Source organism: Numida meleagris, chromosome 3, assembly GCF_002078875.1.
Source record: "Numida meleagris isolate 19003 breed g44 Domestic line chromosome 3, NumMel1.0, whole genome shotgun sequence".
Classification (NCBI taxonomy): domain Eukaryota; kingdom Metazoa; phylum Chordata; class Aves; order Galliformes; family Numididae; genus Numida; species Numida meleagris.
The window spans coordinates 57605509-57625380 of record NC_034411.1 but is presented as its reverse complement, the minus strand read 5'-3'; the positions used below and the strand labels follow the sequence as shown (position 1 = coordinate 57625380).

The following is a 19872-nucleotide window of genomic DNA, read 5'->3' as shown; positions in this document are numbered from 1 at the left end:
ACTCACATTTTTGCTCTCAGCAGGTTTTGAAATTATTGTGAAGATGGTGCTGAGGCATTGCTGCTTTTCAGATCTGTCATTTCTAGAAAAAAAAAGTTCCTATATTGACGAGGTATTTCTCCAGCTTCTCACTCTAACAGCAATTCAGAATCTTAAAGTCAAGCACCCTAACACAACACACGGTTCTGCTCTCTGTTTCACCTGTTGAACTCCATTATCTTCTGTTCTGCCCTAATTACATATATACAAACTCATTCACTTGACCTTGCTGACCCTGCCATTAGAACTTTAATTAACTTCTGTGACCATGATTCATGGCCCATAACAAAATCCAAGTCATTTTATCCTGGCTAGGTTGGCAACTGGAACTAAATGTGTATTTTTAATGAATCAAGCATTTGTCTGTGATCAGTGAATAGGAGGTTGAATACAGATGCCTTCAGTAACTCAGTGAAACATCTATCTATATTTTGACTTCCGCAGTGTAAGCAAACATACCATTCTGATCAAAAACCTGATAAATTTTCTCATCTAAACAATTCTTACTCAATTTTACTGCTCCTCTGACATTAGATCCAGCTGATATTTGTCAGAAAACAACAACAAGGAATCATATTTACAACATCTCCAAAATATATTTCAACAGCTCTTCAGTACAGCTCCAGTTTAATGGAATTCATTATTAAATGGTTTTCTGCCAGATAATAGATAATGACATCCTAATAAGAATTTCAGCAGCCTGTATGTTCTTTAAATCCAATTTCTGACGTCCCATTGCTCAAGTTTTCAGTGTTTTGGGGACTGCCCACCCCCTCAGAATACAGTAAAAGTGGAGAACCTGTGCTCTTCTCCAATCTTTTGTCACCCTTTATTTTCCATTTCTCACTACTGTTAGCTGCTGTTTGGCATGGCTTCCAAACTGCTGATGTCAGTTGGCTCTCAGGTATTTCATATCCATAGCTGTGGAATTGGTTTCCAGTAGAATTTAGATATGCAGGGCAACTCATATCACTGTATAATTTTAAAATTAAGTTTAGGGAAACTGCATTCTGACACTGGTTTTAATAATTATTTTATTTTATTATTTAATTAAGTTATTTAATAATTATTTTTGAATTTATGAAACTTATGGAACCACTTGAGCAGAAGGAAGGGGAGAAGCCTTTCCACTTGGAATTTGAAGAAACGAGACATTTATCTGTAGAATAAGATAACACCATTCTTTCATGTCGGGTACATTTCCTGATATGAGGCATGTGGTAATGATAGTAAAGCAATAATTAGTATGTTAAAAAATACCATCCAAATGCTTCAAGCAGATGAATGTCCAGTTATACTCATGAATTTCCAAATTAGCACTAAAAGTAGAGAAATCAAACTCACTTGCCCAAGTGCATAAGTGCTACCAGGCCATCCAGTACCAAAATGCGCCTTTTTTGCATTTCCTGAGCGGATTCTAGTAGCTGCTTCAGGTTAGGATGTGTGGACTGTGGCTGCTAGTGGTGATTATTCTTTCTATTAATAAACTCATAACCTTAATACAAACAGTCTGGCTTGGCTGTGTCTTTGCTTTTCCCACAGCTGTTGTTCCAGTCACTGAGACTACTCAGGTCTGAGTCTGGCTACATAAAAATTTTCAGTAACGGTAGTACATTTCTTTTACTCCCAGGGAGATGGACAGGAAGGGGAGATGTGCGCATTAAAAGGTGTCTGACTATTTTTTTTTCATCATCTTTTATGCAAAATACCATGAGTAATAACATCCAACCACACTGTGCAGAAAATAGTATTGCAATTTTAAATGTTCTTGCATTAGATAGACAGCTTGAGTCAGGAAATTTTCCCTGTCTGAGTGTACAATGCTGAGTAAACATATGCAGTTACTCTTTTAAGCCTTAAAATAATTTCCACCTGATAATACATGTTTTCATGCACCTCAGCTGATTTAACACATCCAAGCATTTAAAATAACTTGTACCGTTTAAAATTACTGTGTTCAAAATGTTTGCCACTAGATGGCAACCTGATTGTATGCGGGCCTCCACACAAAAGGAACATATCAGCTGTTTGCTAGGTGACCAGGTGAATGTATTGCATTGAATTTACCCTTCCACAATTCCCTTGAACCAGCAGAATTACACCAGAGAAAGAGATGGCTCTTTAACCTCAGGTACTGAAAGCGCCTACAGTTAGTAAAGATCCTATTTGCTTCTGTTTGCTTGCTGAAATCAAGTCTGTTATACTAAATCATTTAACATCACATCACACAGCCAAAATGCAAAAGTTCCGGCCCACCATTCAATTTTAGGTACCAGATATGTTCTATGGTACTTAAGAGGTAATGGGCGGCATGTCCTGGCAGAAACAAAGGAGACTTGTCCATCAGAATCCCCTGTTGTATGTGTCCAGCTGTACAGGACACATGTAAATGCTCACATTTTACAGGGTCCAGTCCTTCAAGTGCAAATCTCTGACGTAGACTTTCACATCCATCAGTTCACACAGAGCCTCAGCTAGAGTCAGGCCTCTTATTATGTTATCCTTTCCTTTTTCCTCAAAATATTGCAATAATGAATGGCTTTTCTGCGCAGCAGCTGCATATTTCCATTTGTAAGTGCTATTTGCAGTCACTTATGAAACCACAATAACCTACTCAAGACCTTGTTTTTATCGGTTTCACACCACTTTGCTGCTGCTATCAATATACAAGAAAGTATTTTATTATCCCATATTAGAAAAAATTGGCAGAGGCTTTATGTCTGGAATACTTCTCTCTTGTGCATCAGACTCACCACACCAGCCAGAAACAGAGATTCCTTTCAAAAGCAGGAGTTAGACAAAAACAATCGTGCTTGCCATATTTTACATTTTACATTTTAAATATTACATCTCCACTCTGCCTTTAGCTGATGTTGGCATCCATCTTTGATTAGTTTCTATCAGGAATTTGAGTTTTCCTGTGAGTAATAGCCCATGTTTTTCTCTGAATTGTTGTGTTTGAGATTAAACCATTCTTGAAGGCAAAGAATCTGCAGTTGTACTGTCATTTTCTTATGGAAATAGGCTGGCGATTCTGACTCGATATTTATTTTTAACGCTAGTTTAACTTACTCATGCTATGCTATTAAAAATAAAATTGGGGTTCTGATGCTGATTTCATTTATATTGATGTTGCAAACTGATGGTATTTAATAATATGCAGAGGATTGAGGACACATGCCAGAATGTTAAGCAAGATTAATTCTAAAAAGATTTGATTTAATACACCTTCTGAGAAAAAAATGTAGAATGAATAGGTGTGCAGCTCCCTCTGGTTTTACTAAATCTGCATCTGCTTGACTGTGATGTTTATCTCCATTCTTCGTGGGCCTCAGAAATATTGTAGACAGTGTCCTCAATATGCTTGTTAAATTACATCTGTGTAGGAAAAAAATCATTGTAACCGGATCCCATGCATGGAACCCTTCATTATTCAACAGCAAGGATCAGCAGGGTGATTTTTTTGCCTCATGAACAATTAGCAACATGTAATATTCTAAAAGTACCAAAGGTCAACCACATCTGGATGTGGGACCTCACGCGGAATTAATTAGTGCTTAATGGATATGCAGAAGATCTTCGATTTTAGATTCTTCTTTAATGCGTCCTCCTCATTTATTCAGATTTTCAATCATTACTATATTTGGAAGTGGAAAGGAATTTCCTTCACATTACATTCAGAAAATACCTGGGAGGACCTTTCCTTCCTCTGTAGCGTGAAGTGTGGTTTGTCTTCTGAGACCGCATCACCCACGGAGCCTCTTGCTCTTGTTGTGACCTGGGGAAGAGGTGTCACCATATGTGTTCTGTTTTCTAGCTGCAGCTGAAGAATCTCTCACTATTTTGGGCACTGAGCCTCATTCATTTAACTTAATAGCTTAATTTTGAATGTAATACAGTAACAGATTTGACTGAAATCTAATAGTTTGTATTACTTAGGAGGTAAGATTTCAGCATCTAACAGTTCCTTCTGACTATACACTTTGAAAATGAAGATCTACCTATTGAAACTTGCAGGTTGACTTTATTAGAATGTAAAAAAATGTTCTCAGATTTTTTGGCCAAAATGCTGTATCACAGATCTGAATACATGTTATGACTTTTCCTTTGAAACTTTAGCCTTTCTGTAGACATTTCTCACTTGTAGAAGGTAAGGTGAATCCCATTACAGAAAATTCTCTCTTATGGTTTCAGGTGGCTCATTCAAATAAAATCATGTGAATGCTTTAAAAGTACTTAGCATTTCAGATTATAGTATCTCATGAACCTCTTTTCAGTGCAAGCCATGGTCTCACTCAAAGGAAAACTGCTGAGAGAAAGCACCTGCAATATTTTAGACAGGTATTTCAATTGCCATCACACTCTCACAGCCTAGAAGGCTGATGTCATTTTTCTGTAGTGGATAGCTTATTTTTCCTATGAGTAAGGAGTTGGGTTTTTTTGTGTTTTGTTTTACTTTGTTTCAGACAGTGTGCACACTTCATTATTTCTAGTTAAAATGGCAAAAAAGAAACACTCCTTATTTTTAAGTGGCCATTTTATAAGGGAAAATCTTGACCTTGCTGTGTGAAAAGTTAAGAGAAATTAACAGAGTATCAGGAGTTTACTTGTTCCTCCCACAGACTTAATTTCTGAAATCTGGGAGGCCTGGATGTTCTTACACACATCAATGGTCTTCAGTTAAACAGGAGAATAATATTTCCTCTACCATGCATTTATGTGGACGTCTGGTTTGTGGAGAGGTATTATTAGACCTGCTAATACAAGATGTCAAACTGTATATGTCAAAAATACTAATCAAATGAAAAATATTAACACATACTCAGTAAATTGCAGGTTCTAGTTTAAGTGTTCGGCATTAAATACTTTGAGAAAAAAATACATTTAAACTTTGTTCTGCTGTCTCCAATTCCTATGTTAGTAAATTTGACTCTTTTTTTAATTACAACATCACAAGCTGCAGACATCACTCCAGGATGAGGAGTGTTCTCTGAACTTCATTTCGGCTGAACTAATTATGGTTGCATTTTTTCCTTGTGTAATCCTCTGCTTTCAGTCTTGTGGTCTGTGAAGTTGCATATGAAGGTGTTCAGCTGTTAGGCACTCAGACGAGTAAATACTCAAGTCACTAAAAGATATAAAGCACTCTTCTGAGCTTCATCCTCCCACACTACTACAAAAAATCTTCCTTTTCTACCCCAGGTTTCTGGCTCTGTATCTTCCTACATTAGCTGTCATTTAATAAATTCTGCTTGGGTATGAAAGAATTACAGTCTGGATTTCCTGAGTTCGAAGATGAAATGAATGCAACACTTTAAGCTATTGTTCCACTGAAATTAATTTGTCTACACGATATTTTACTGAAACTCCAAACTGTTCTCTGGTTTCCATCCAAAAGTGGAGGTTCTATTTTCGTTACAAAGCTTAACTATGTAGGTTTTTCTTCAGTAAATGCAAGCTACAATGGTTTTCTCATTCCAGAACTACTGTTTTTTTTCTCTTTATGTATTTAATTCAAGAACCTAGTTGACCCTTTGTGTGGGATGAATCACAGGCTAACCAAAAAAGTGCCAGAAGCCCTGTAGGACTGAACTAAATGTTCAAGTTGAAACAAACAAATCAGTGCCGTTTTACATAACCAAGAAAATTGTTTATTGAGGTATTCAGCTTGAAGTGAATTGTGGAATAACCAAATTAAATTATGTTTCTTCACTTAGAGGCACATCTGGACTCAGGGAAACTTTGGAGGTGGAAAGCAGTGTCTGATGGGAAAGTGAGAGCTTAAAGTCAAAACTAGTTTGTAATACTCAGTGTCCAAGTAAGGCACCAAGGACCTGACTTTCAAAGCCATTATGTCTGAAACATAGTTCCAGAGGAATTCACATGCAGCCAACACTATTTAAAAATAGATCTCAGATCTCTGGGTGGCTTTCTGCAAATGTGCAATTAGTGACCATCCAAAAAAGTTATATTAAAATTATTTGTTTAGAGTTATATGAGAACTCTGTCAGAGGAAGATAGAATCTAATTTTCAGCATCCCCATTCAGGTAGCTTTCCTTCTGGCAATCCACTGCTTAATATCTTTCACACCTTCTGACTGCTAAAATTGATTAAGCAGGAGTTTGATAATCTCTTCCAATTTATAACCTTGTGGAGACCCAGAGGAGATTTCTTATAACGGGGCTCACCGAGTAACGCTGGGTTTCTATAGAAGAGGTAGTGTATCATCATGCTGTAGTAGTGTATCACCATGCTTGTGCCCAAGGATTCAATTTAAGGTTCCAAAAGCATTATCAGCATTGGCATTTTCCATGTGCTAACTGCTTGCATTTAACTTTGCATTGCACCTTTAAAGTGGTATTCTAGTGTTCTGCCTGACTCTCATTCCAGCCTTCTTTATGCCATTTACATTCCTGTCTTCCTATGTAACCAAATAATTCAGCTTCTACTGACCAGCTCACAAACCTCTGGTTAGCCCTCCTTGTTTTAGTTGCCATTCCTTTTCAAACCCATTCCAGAAATCTTCATCAAAACATACTTCTTTGTCCCGGTCTCTTTATTCAGCTAATGTCAGTTCTCTTCCTTCACATACTTTGGCTGTTTGTCACCCTCTAAGACTATTCCCTGTCTCCATCTCCTGCACATACACATAGCAGTTCATGGCTCCACTCTCAGCTCATCATACTCCTTCCATTTCTTTCTCCCTGCATATACTCACCAACTTCTAAATTCTGTTTTTGTCCACACTGCATTCAAATTAATCTCTCTGCACTATGTCGACAGAAGGGTCCCTGAGGGGCACTGGAAAAACATTTTGTGGTGCTTAGCTCTAATCATAGGAAGAATTATGTTTGTGCAGCTCTGAGCGTGTCCACAGTAGACAGACTCTTCAGTTTGCAGATAAATCTCTAGCAAGACTTTTCTGAGCATTTACAAAATGAAATTTTTCAAATGTGGATAGATTTTCAGAGGAGCAACAGAACCATTTATCCAGCACAAAGCCCCTCAATGCATCTCAAATGTAGTATTTTTACTGCAAAATGTGTAAAATTAAATGTGTAAAATTAAAAAAGTAAAACACAACATTTTCATGTGGACAACATTACACACTTTTTTTTCAGGCTTTGTTCTCACACGATCTTATAGTGATTTATCTATAAATTGAGAAATAAACAAGAAAATCATCAGACTAAGGAAAAGCATCTGCCAAGAAAATTTTCTTTCCAAAAGTCATTTGGCAAAGTTATAAGTAATTAAAAAGAAAGGTCATGAAGTGAGAAATATTGGGGACATCTTCATTAAAGATTGTGCTGTCAGATCCAACCATAATATATACAGCTACAAACAGTGTGTATTGTCTCCCTTGGAATAACTTCCAAGGTGCCAAACCCTGAAGCAACTTCAAGTTTTGTGTTTATTAAGATGAACAATATTCAAACAAAATGTATGCAAAAAAAAATGTTCTTTCAACTACATATTACCATTCTGATAGAATTACTTAAGCCTAAAGGCCACCTTTCCAGCCTTTTTCAAAATTATAGTGTGTTTATACTATATGGGAAAATTGCATTATATATTCTTATATACTTAACAGTTATATGCATAAAATAATTATAAGGTTATACTCTTATCTGTTTTAATTTACACTGTGCCTCACTCACCCAGCTCCAGCCTCCCCAGTAGGTTCTCAATTCCAGCAAGTCAAATTTGCAGGGGATTTTCAATTCATCTTCTATGCATAGGAGCGAAAAGTTACCATATTGAAAAAATGATATAGTCTCTCACCTTGAAGATGTGAATTGCCAGTTTTTAAGCTTTTTGGTAAGACTCAGTATGACTTTTATTTAACTCAATATACCTGAACAATATAATTCAAAATTTCAAAGTAACTAATGATTCCCACATCCAGTGGATATAATTGAAAAACATCCCATATGGGGCAGAGGAGATCCTCTGTCCTGCCAGGAAGCAATGATTTTTGTCAACTGGTTTATCAAAAACTATTTTCACGTTGGTGACTCTGCTTGCTGGGAGTAATTACTCAGCAGATGAACTGCAGTGCAAAAGCCAGGTTCACAAGTCAAAAAAAGGAAATCTTCGAATGAGTTCCTTCTTTTCCCATCTCCAACGAGCTATTTGCGGTCCACAGAGGCTTTTCTATGTGGAGGACAGAGACCTCTTAATTTTGCTGTCTAAGTCTAGAGGAACTCTTCAGTAATGTTGGGGCTGGAGCTCAGAGGTGGGTGACCGAGGACAGGAGCTGTTGCTGGAGCTCAGAAAATCTGCCAGCTGTGCATTCCAGGCCCGGATGAGCCTCAGCTGCTCATACATGCTGCACAGTTGTGCAAAGTCATGGCAAGTTCACTTCCCTGGGCTGGCATATTACTGGATCGTGCTGGGTGTTCTTTTAGGGATGACAAGCAAATAAGCATTTGAGATTAAATAAAGCCCTGGAATTTGAGAAGAGATAGGTCTGAGAAAATTAAACTTTTGTTACATGATCTGCAGTCTAATGTCCCTCCTGTTAAATAGCCATCTCTAAATAAAATAATAAAAATTTGTAAACACTTATTTGAGAATTCAATTAAGGTTTAAGCATCTCAATCCCTCTCTCATCCAATTTGAAAACTATGCTTAAAAACAAATTTCCAGTGGTTTCCAATTCTTTCCAATAATAGTAATTAAATTTTAAATTAGTGCAGTTTCTCCTGGTAAACTGAATTTATCAGTAGAATTCTCACCTTCTTTACAGTTCAGTTTTGTAATATTTCCTTCGAGTAAATTGTAAATCCAGACTTCGTAAAATCACCACAAGGCTTCCTCAGGGTGGACTACACTTAGCAGTTTGGTACAATATTACCACAGCTTTTTTGAGTTGCTTTAGTTAGGCATCTTACTTTTGGTCATATATATCAGGCTTTCCTGATGAAGAATCGCCAAGCATATGTTAAATCATAATGAAAACTTCTACTTTTTCTTAACATTCATAGTTTTAGAGCCATTTTCACAGTCTGAATTTCCAGTGTATAAGCACAAGATCAACTAAATCCATGAGGTTTTGGCTCCAGAAACAGATTATTTATAGATGAGAGCAAAAGTTGCCAAATGGTCTAAAAGATTTTTTAGCCCAGTTCCCACTGGGAATTAATGTCCTGTTGATTTCTATGGGCTTTCAGTTGATCGGTCACTGAGCTGGTTTAGAAGTACATTTTAACTTCTAATTTTTGTTTTTCCCTCCTTTCATATGCAAATATAATGACTGCACTGTTGCAATCTCACAGGGATATACAGAAAATAAAGCAATTACACTGAAAGATTGATGCCCTCTTGTCTGTAGTGTGGCCCTTATTTCAAAATATCTAGGTGTCATCTGACACACTAAGTATGTGAAATACAGGCATCTTTTACTGGGATATATGGATCATATGTGCTACCTGGAGATATTGTTGGTTAATACACGGATTTGATCTAATTGCATATTCTACTAATCTTCATCCACTTCAAATTTCTTCTGAATATTTCTGTTTTAATTCATTCCATATTGGAATAGAAACAATAAAAAAAAATATTTTCACGGTTCTTCAATAACCAGTGCAAGATGTCCTTGTAGACTTGATTAGTTTTCAGAGAACCAGGCTCTCTATCATGAAGAGCACTTAGTTTTTGCTCATATTGACAGGCTCAACTGAGATAGGATTGAGTCATTGCACACAGAAATGGAGTTATCTTTTAGCCAACTTCAAGCGGCAACTCCAGCCTAAGTTTGCCTCAAGTGGCTACTTTTGCATCTGTGTCAAGCTAGGGTAGTTAACCAGTGTCAAAAAAAAAAAAAAAAGAGTTGTGCCCTTTCTATGATATACTCAATTTGTTATATTGATATTTGTTGGTTAAGCAACCAAATCTATGAATATCTGTCTGTTTCCCATATATTATAAACTCTATGTTAGGGCTAAAAGGTGGCAAATACAACAAGATTAGAAATAGTTACCATTCTAATGCTGTTTTCTGTCACTCATTTCTTACAGGAACATTTGATGCTGAAATTTTACATGCTTAGCTCAAGACAACATTTATTTTTTTACCTCTTAGAATACTAGGGACAAAAGTCTCTGTTCTGAAGGAGTCCTTGCCACGTTAAAAAATAAATAAGCAATTTTATCAATAATATAACTATGAATTTAAAATAGTAATTGTCATGGAAATATGCATTACCTCAGAGCACATCATGCTTCCTTACCATGAGGAAAATTAATTCTGATTTAACTAAGCTTCATGGATTTGTAAGTTAGATTTGAGCACCAGCAATGGCAGTCCTAGTTAAACAAAGGTGCTCTTATTGGACATCCGCTATTGGGTTTGGAACAGATTTTCTTGGTAAAACTAGTCTTCGAGTATTGTGAAGTATTAAATATTCACAGTTACAGAGTTGTACTGCTGTCTTTTTGCTTTAGAGAACTACAGCACACATTATTTGCAATTTACAATGGCTGCTTGTGAATTTGCAAGCTGTGCAAGAGAGGGCTAGCGACAGCAGTGGCAAATACATGTTAGTTTGAATTCCAGCTGAGCACCAATCTTGTCTGCAGAGCGCGTATGCATGCATCTATTGCTGTAAGCATGTCTTGACATATTAGCTATTACAGCAGTAGCAGCATGTGCAGTAAGTTTATATGTTTCCCATCCTATTCAAATCTGCAGCTGCAGATTCCCTGATGTGTGCAGAACTGTGCTTACTAGAGCTCTATTTTGATGGGTTGCAGTAATGTCGACAAAACTGTGCAGTACTGTGGCCTATTTGAGAAATTAAAAAATCATAATTTTGCTTAGATTTTTTTTTATGTGGCTACTTTTTCTCAGGCTGTGTCCTCTTACATCAGTCTTCCAATACAAATGTGGAGTGTGATACTCAGAAGTAGATATCCATCTTCTCAGCAGAAGGACACCACACCAGAAAGACAAAACTGTTCATGTTATGGCTCATATGCATGTAAGCCATCGTATTGCAGAGTTCCATGGATGCCTTGTACGGACCGTATATTACATGGGACTCTTTGCATAAGTCCACTTATATAGGTGCTTTCTGCTTTCAGGAAATCATACAACAAATACCATTTTATTATAATGCAATCCTGTTGTTATAGATGTGGGTCAGTCTATTTTTATGTGTGCTTATATAACTCAGTTATTTGTTCCCAGCTGAAACTTGGCTTACATTCCACAGAGAAGAGCAACTATGCTTCTTGCAAAAATACTAAGTCTTCTAATACATATATAATATGTAATTATAACATTATAATTTTAGAATCTTCTTTCTCATTTGGATATATTTAGGTAGTAATTCTTGCTCACTGCATGGTTGTTCAGAGCTACCTCATCCTAGACAGGTGAACTCAGAAATATTCTGAGTGCAAAGTGATCATCATCATATTGTAGGAAACAGTTTTTGCCATAAGTTTTTGGACTAAAAATCATAATTCTGATATTCACATGGTATATAATGTCAGGCATTTATCTGAATTCACTGTATAGTTAAGCAAAAGCAATAAGCTTCTAATGTATATGTTTGAATCCCGCTCTAAGGAACATTCTTCACCCCACTGAATTTCTTAGCCTTAGCTCCAAGCACAGCAGGTAACAGATACCAGAAGCTCACTGCTATGCGTCATGCCTAGGTGAGATTTGTGCACTAACAGTATCCTCCTCCATTATCATTCCTGTGATTACTTCTGTGAGTAGTGCAAAGAATATGCAGAGTGTTTTCAGAATGATCAAATATTTGTGAAATTACTAGTCACCTTCATGCTTGCCCAAGTGAGTGATGAGAGAGGAAGACTTTTTTCCTTTGAACCACTGAAGTCCATCATCATTTTTAGGCAAAAATCTCAAAGTTCTTCTGTGTTTTCTTGGATGCTGCAAATTTTAAGCATTCCTTGGGAATTTGACAGCATCCTCAAACGCAGTATTTGCACATTTCTAAAAGGATTTCCATTTTAACTTCGTTTTACCAGTTGAAAGATTTAGACTTTAGGTAAAATAGGGTAGATATGCTTCCCAGTAATGCGCTATAATGGTTATAATGATTATATGGTTCATGCTCATATGCCACAACATCCTCTTTCTAAAATTTAAGCCACAGAAGATTTCAGTTTGCAAAGAATTCCCTGGGGGTTAAGAAGCTAGGAGGACTCTATGTAAAGTATTACGTGAAGATTGTCTTTGAACATGTGAAAAAGAAATAGTTTAAATAAAAGTAAGTTTTCGGGAGTTCAGTCCGTCCTGAATGCACGATATACATCAGTTCTGTTATCACTGGATACTGAAATCAAATAATTTTGTGGTGAACTGTAAACATAAATCAACACGGCCAGATTCTTCCACGAACAGGCATTAGCCTGTACAGACTACTAACATACACAGTTCTTCATTCAAAGCAAAAAGAATATCCTGTCTGCTTTGTTGTGGTAGCCAGGAGACTGTGTTCTCCATTAAAATGTGTTTGTTGAACCTTGAACTCTATGATAGGCATGTTACTCCTATCTCTTGCTATTATGCACTATTATTTTTCTTAGAATACTCATTCACACCAATCATTATTTTCTAGGTGATAAATGAGACTTTGGCAGATTGATTTCCTAGCATGGGGGGTTATACATAGCTTAAAAGTCCAGAATGAAAACTCTCGCTTACTTAAATGAGGCCACTATTTCCATTCACATAACTCAGACCATGATAGCAGCGATATGGCAACAGTGACCGCTGCTCCAGCTCAGGAACTGTAAGAGTCAACTCTTCAAAGCCTGTTGACTCAGGATTGGTGGCAATGGAATATGAATTTCTCTGATTCTGAACAATCCATTTGTTGTCAGTCCCAGAAACAGGCCCTATTGATATTTTTTACTGCTTGTCAAAGAGTGGAATGCTATTGCTGCATGTCCATGTGACATGACATCACTGGAAAAACATTATAGAGAGACTGCACTTCTTGCTGTTCTATGCTGGAGGTTGGATCTGGAAGCTAACAGGAGATGCTCTGTTTATTGCTTTAATTGCAATCACATTTGGTAGGCCTACTGGATACCCGTCCCTCTACAGGCACAATTGTGAACACTTTGGTAAGGAAAGGCTCATACTAATGTACAGAAAAATTTTATTCTATTTTCCTTTTACTGCCGTAAGCAACTGAGGTCAGGATTTTGCATTAACCACCTTTAGAAAAAATCTGTATATCTATAGTAAAACCTGTGCCATCACCTCACACACAGCAAGTATTTATTGCTTGTTAGGTGCCATGTGTCTCACACCATTAATATCTTTTTTAAACAAAGGATTTTATTTAATTGTTGGAATGATCTTTTAGATAAAAAGGACTGAAAATAAAGAGAGTCTACTACATTCTAAGGGTTGTCCGGTCTTAGGGCTAGTAGATGCAAAATTCAGAATTCTTTCCTCTTCATCTCCTGCTGGACAAACTTCTGTTTAGCTAGAGATGCCTGTGTGTGGTTGCGAGTGACTAAGTCTGATACATGTTGCTATAAAAACTGTTCATGTTGGTCTCCAGGAAGAGTAAATTAGAGCAAGTTCTAACTCAGCCATTGTGTCTTAAGGACCTTGCACAGGATGTCCTCCTTCTTTCCCTAAGCTGGCAGACTTTGACGTCCAATCAGACCTACAGGATGAGCTATTTATTCACTTATAGTTATTTCTCAGCAGCAGTTACTTATCTAGAAAATTTTCCAGTAAAATAAACCCTTCATTTGTTGCCCATTTGAAGCAAGTTGTTCTTTGTGTCAGGACTGTAGGCTGCAACGTTTTTTCATTTTACTTCAGTTCTTAAGAATTAGGCTTGTTCCTGTGCTGCCCCATCAACTTTCCTTCCTTGTGCAAATTAAAAAATTAGAGAGCCTTAGCTCTCAGGTTGACTGCTCATCTTTGAGATAGCAGGTCTGGAGGACCCAGCTGCAACAAACTTTCTAATGCAGTGCCCTGCTGTGAGGCTACTGTTATCTTATCTTACAGTTGGAACCAGTGCCTTCTGCTAAGAGAAATGATAGTGGTCCTTACACACATTGTGTGCTCTCCCACCTTAGAAAAGAGGCTGTAGGAAAAGAGCTCCCTGTCAAGAGAGCCCTGTGGCTGTTGCTCTCTCCGCCATCCATAAGGAAGAGGTTGATCATCACTGCTCCTTAAATCTAGTAAGTCACATTTTTAAAGACTGCCATTTTCCTACTGTTCCTGCTTTGCCTAACACAGGTTCCCTCCTGTCTTCCCCTTGCCCATTCTTGTACCCACCTTCTTCCCCTTGTCTATTCTTGTACCCACCTTCTTCCCCTTGTCTACCTTCCTTGTTTCCTCACACTCTGTTCTCCCTTTACAAATCACTTGTCCTCCACTGTGGTTTCTCTTTTACCATTCCCCAATTTCCGCTCTTAGGACCTTTATTCTTACCAATTCCTTTTGGCCTATCATCCATTCCAGATCACCCAGTTTCTGCTCTACCTTGGTACCCCTCCTCCCTACCACTCCAGACTCTTCTGCTCATTTCCTTCTCCCTTCAACTGATTCAGGTCTTGCCGGTGCTTCAAGCTCCAGTGTCCAATCTCCATGTCCAAACTTCTATCCTCACCCTTCTCCTGGCTCAAGAGTCCTCATCAGTATTTCCACTACAGGTCCAAATTTCTATTTGACACAGTCTTACAAATGACTTTTTTAGCTTTTATTTCTGATCCAGTGCTTCCCGAAGTTTTCATAAGCAATATTGTTCGAGATTCACTTCTGCACTCACAGTCCCCTAAGTTCCATATCTGCCTTTGAATTTCTTTCAGGGTGCATCCTGCTCCTAGAAATCTTTGCAGTCTTGCAACTTTGATGAAATCCTTGGAACACATACTTTGCAATGTCTTAAAATTCACAGTCTCTAGAAACAAATTCTCCAAGGCTGCATCTAGACTGTGTCCAGGTGCGTATTGGGCTGAAACCTGGCTAGAGAGCACTGTGGTGTCTTTAAGGAACTCATGCTTGTTTTCTTCCTTGGAAAAAAAAAAAAAAGAGCTCTGCATTCCTGAGACTCACTCTGGTATGGGGTTAGGATGTGGCCAGGGCACACAGCTGGATTTAAAGTGCTACTGGTTCCCTAGTTTAGTGTGGTAATTCAATAAATACGATAATTATTCTGGTATTAGTAGAAACAAACCAACCAACAAATTACCTTTCAATTCTCCACCATTGATAGTAGGTCAGTCTTAATTTCTTCACATTTGTGGGGACACCAAGTCTGTGGAGAAGAAGAGAACACTGTCGAGTGGAACTGGAATCACCATGGATTGCAACTCACCTGTCTTTCTGCTAGAAAAGCATATATACCATCTCTCCTCACCTTCTATTTCTCAAACTTCTACACATCTGTTTTCCCAGCTTTAGGTTTTACAGAGTATCGTATGCAACATTCTCTTGTATGTTAGTGAGTGCCTTCAAGTGATCTTCTCCGTCCTCCTGGTTTGGCTTAGGGAAGGATCATGTGGCAGACAGGTGACTGTCAGTGGTCAGAAAGGTCACACAATGAGCTGCACAAGTTGCTACAAGAAGGATGGTAAAACATCATGTGCAGGCTACTGTCTAGAAATACAACCATCTTTAAGTGTCTTAGCCTATACTCCAAAAATCATGACAACAGAAATGTTAATTCAGTACACTGTAAATACTATTTTTTTCTTAGTTTATTTTTAGTTATTTTCAGAGGAGCTATTAGATCGCATGATGATATCGACCCCATATAAAATGTAATCATTAATGTACATTTCTTTCCCCTCACTACCTTAAATGGTATTCACGATATGGGATTTGGAAGGCATATATCTGAATGTTTATGAGCACACTCTGAGAAGACTAATCATGATTTGGCTACAGCTCACCTATTCAACAAGTCAAAAGAATACTCACAGAGCGACCAAATTTAGCTACTCCAAAATATGTCATTATGCATACTGCCAAAATCATATTAAATACCATGCTTACATATAGAAAACAAGCATTTAGAATTCTCTGCCTTCACAATAGATGTGGAAGTCTGGTGTTCAATAAAATGGCAACAGAAACAATGTTTAAAAAGCATATTTAAATAACGTTTGATCTATTTTTACTCAATAAATTGTTATTGACAAAATAATGGGTTTAGAACACATCACGAGCTGCCAGAATCTGATTAGGGCAAGAATCGAAGAAGAGACAACTAATGGAAGGAACCTGTATTAATTTCCCAGGTCCTTTAATCAAAGAGCGATCTATTTGAAGCTACTTACCCAGTAGAACAGCTTTACTCCAGCTCAAACGCTGGGTTTCAGTTCTGACGTTCAGCATATATCCTTCAAGGATATCCTTTCCAATGATGGAGCCATTTCTGTAAGGGGCTATGACATACATAGGTAGGTCAGATGAATTAGAACTGAACAGGTTTTTACAAATTCTGTAATTCTCTATTAGATTTTTAAAGGAAAAGAGATGCAATTTTTCAAGCATAAACAAAATAACTGTGCATAAATTACTTAGAAATGCATCTTCAAAACAGAGTATGGTGTGCCCTTCCCAAAACCCCACTGTCATCTGGAGAAATGATCAGTACAGGTTGAGTGTCCCAAAGAGTGTTTTAAATGGTACCAAATTCTATCATTCTTTACATGTCATCTGCAGAACTCAGCTAATTTGAGGCTACAATAGAATAATCCAGTTATTTGGCAACTATCTGCATAAAAATATTTCAATAACACTAGGAAATGATGTTGAAAAAAGCACTGAATGGCTTCAGTTATGGTTTATTCTTTGTTTCTAACCCATATATTTCCTCAGTTAAGAGTTTGTGAGGAAAATTGGAATTTTCTCATCCCTACAGTTTTTTGTGTGTATCTGTTCTAGAAGTGTTTAAATGTGCATTATTGCTAATTATTACAATAAGGTTAATACTGTTTTCCATAATTAGTTTCTAATGCACATATGTTCATTAATGAAACCCGCACTAATTGCATATAGGGTGCTATATGCAATGCCATTTGAGCTGAATGGGCATGAGAGATGTTAAACATAAAATAATACTACGTACTGCACGTGGGCACCATCCTGCAAACACACATGATCTCGATTTTGCCATTTAAATAAATAGAAGCTCTCAAGATAGCATGCTAGAAGTCTAAGTAAAGTCACACCTGTATTATTTGAGTGCGGGCATAGGTTTGATTCTTAAATATTTTAAAATCTGCTCTTATGCAAGTACTTCAGCAAATGGAAGCTGATGCTGGAAGTCCTCCTGTCAGAGAGGGGCACCTCTGTCCTTTGTCCAGTGCAAGGCTGCCCCAGTTGCTGGGATGCATACGGTATATACCCATCATAAATAGCATATACCCACAATAGCAAAAAAAGGGTTCCTTTGGTCTGGCACAAACCATGTTTTGGTTATTCTGACTTTGTGGGTGAGCATTTTTGTCATGTATTTCCGTTGATAATGAATCCCAATATTTATTCCTGGTTATTTATCATTATTCCTGTTTTAGTAATTTGGGCCACAGTTGTCCCTCTAATTGTAGAAGGAAGCGTATGTAAAATGAAGGAAAAGTCTGGACTTGATCATTACTAGGATAAATAGGAGTCTGAGGGCTATTTTAAAAGAGACGTAACAACATGCCAAACTACTAACAATGTTGAATTCACTTTGCCAATCCTTGCCTTTAGAATAGAGCCATCTCACAGAGATATCGTGTGGTCTGAACAAAACATCTCTGCTAAGTATAACAATGATTGTATTCCATGTCGGTTTATACTTTGCCTGAAACTTTCTGTCTGCCTGTCTCTCTCTAACCTATTTACCTGTCTATATCAGTCTATATCTACATCATTTATACCTATACCTATACCTGTCTATATATCTAAATGTTTCCAAGCATCATATACACAACAGATTGCAATCCCCCTCCCTCCCTCTCCCCTGTCCAGTTAGGCCTTGTGTAGCTCTGTTTTGTTTAATGTTGCTTTGCAGCCCTCCTCTGGGTGAAGGAAGCCCACCCTCACCGACCCCATTAAAAAAAAAAAAAAAACACAAAGAAAACAGAAAACACGGGCCTTCATTTCGTAGCATTTTCTAAACAATGACAAGTGACAGAAAATATCTCCCATTGTGAGCACAGGGGGATGATGGAGGGCAGGCGGCACAGGTGAAACTACTTTCCATTTGCAGACTGGCTGCAGTGGACTGAGGCCCAGTGCCGTAGCAGAGCGCAGGAGTGTGCGTGGCTGCGCTCCCCCTACCAGGTCCCGTGTGACATCCCAAGGCAAGCGGCTCGGCTCCGCGCTCGGATGGCAGGCAGCGACCCGTCACGCCTTTTAGCGAAAGGATGGGGGAAAAGACGGCGTGACAACAAGGAGAAAAAGAAAAAAAGGCTCAGCGCGTTATTTTCCAAAAGACCAAAAATAGCAGCGCGCTGCCGCGCAAGCCTCCTTATTATTCCTCCGGCGTCGGCATGCAACCGGGGATGCCGCACCTCGCAGGGCGCCGTGCGCTCCGCCACCGCCGACTTCAGCCGCCGCCGCTCGCTCTTCCTCCCTCGCCTGCGCTGCCGCTGCCGCGAGTGCGGCTCCGGCGCAGCGGCAGCGCAGGCGAGGGAGGAAGAACGAGCGGCGGCGGCGGCAGCAGTTTCCCCTTTCCCCAGCCCTGGCTCGGCGGGCGCATGCTCACTTGTGCCCGCAGCCCTGGACCATATTTGTCAGGACCTACTCGAGAGCCGGAGAAAAAGAGAGAGAGAGAATTTGGGGGGGTAAGGAGCGGCGGGTTGCGAGCCGGAGCCGCCGGCCACGGCCGGGGAACGGCGTCGGCGGCCGAAAGCCGGCGGTGGGGTTGGGTTCGGCCCTAGGTGAGGATGAAAGTTGGAGAGCGAGAAAAAGGCAGAGGCGCACCTCCTCGCCCTCCCTTACGAAACGCCGCCGGGGAAGGGAGGGGGCTTCTCCCCCCACCCGCGCGGCGGGGATGGAAGTTCGCGCCGGGGAAAGTGGGCAAGTGACTCGCAAGTGGCGGGGGAGCGGCTGGGGCAGGGGGTGCCTCCCCGCGCCCCAAGTGTGTGAGTGAGAAAGAGGAACAAAAGAAAGAGAGAGAGAGGTGCCTGCTATTTCTTTTTCTCTTCCCAAACACATGACGGGAGTACGCGCATCGAGCCGTGCCGCGTATCTCGGCGCAGCCACGGGCACGCACGTATGTGCATGTGCATAAAGCTCCGTATGGGGGAGGGAGCCGCCGAAACGCGCCGGGGGGGGCCTTTTTTAGGGGGGGAGGGGGCTCCGCAGGGAGGGGGAAGGGAAGGGGAGAGACATTTTGCGGACTTGCCCCACCGCCGAGCCGCCGCTCGGCTCCATTTAACGCCGCTCGCGGGGCACCGCGGGGACAAACGCGATGGGGCCGGGGGGGGGCGCGGGGCTGCGCGCTGGAGGGCGGGTAGCACGGGGGGATCCTGCGCTGCGCTCCCCCCCGGCCCCGGCTCTTTGTTCGCGCACGCCGAAGGACGGGGCGAGGTGCGGGCGCGGGGGGGCGAGGCGCGGCCGGGGGGGGCGGTGCGAGAGCCCCGTTTTTTCGGTCGGAAGCGGCAGGCGGCGGCCGGGATGGACCGGTTGAATGTGCCGCGGGTCCCCGTGCGCGAAGGCCGCGCTCAGCGCGCGGCGGAGAGTTTGGCGTTCCCGTCGCTCCCGCACTTTGTGTGCCTGTGAGCGAGAGATATTTAAAATATAATCATCTCCCAATTTCCGCCATTTTGGGGAAAGTTTGCACACACATGCACATACCAAAAAAAAAAAAAAAAAAAAAA

General features: G+C 39.8%; 1 protein-coding gene and 1 long non-coding RNA gene across 4 annotated transcripts in view; one reads left to right on the top strand and one right to left on the bottom strand.

Annotated features, from left to right (window-relative positions):
• LOC110396743 overlaps positions 1–18001 on the bottom strand; it is a 38856-nt gene extending 20855 nt beyond the window's left edge. Inside the window, exons 1-2 of the long non-coding RNA XR_002437222.1 lie at positions 16336–18001; positions 15246–15311 (exon numbers count right to left, since the gene is read on the bottom strand). This is a non-coding gene — a long non-coding RNA (uncharacterized LOC110396743). The remainder of the gene's footprint in view (positions 1–15245; positions 15312–16335) is intronic.
• Positions 18682–19872, top strand: part of L3MBTL3 (L3MBTL3, histone methyl-lysine binding protein) — a 73625-nt gene continuing 72434 nt past the window's right edge. Inside the window, exon 1 of one of the 3 annotated variants that reach the window (XM_021390946.1) lies at positions 18682–18834. The gene's annotated coding sequence lies outside the window, so the exon portion shown is untranslated. Of the gene's footprint in view, positions 18835–19150; positions 19266–19872 lie in introns of those variants that run through there. The other 2 variants (XM_021390944.1, XM_021390953.1) reach the window with 2 other exon arrangements.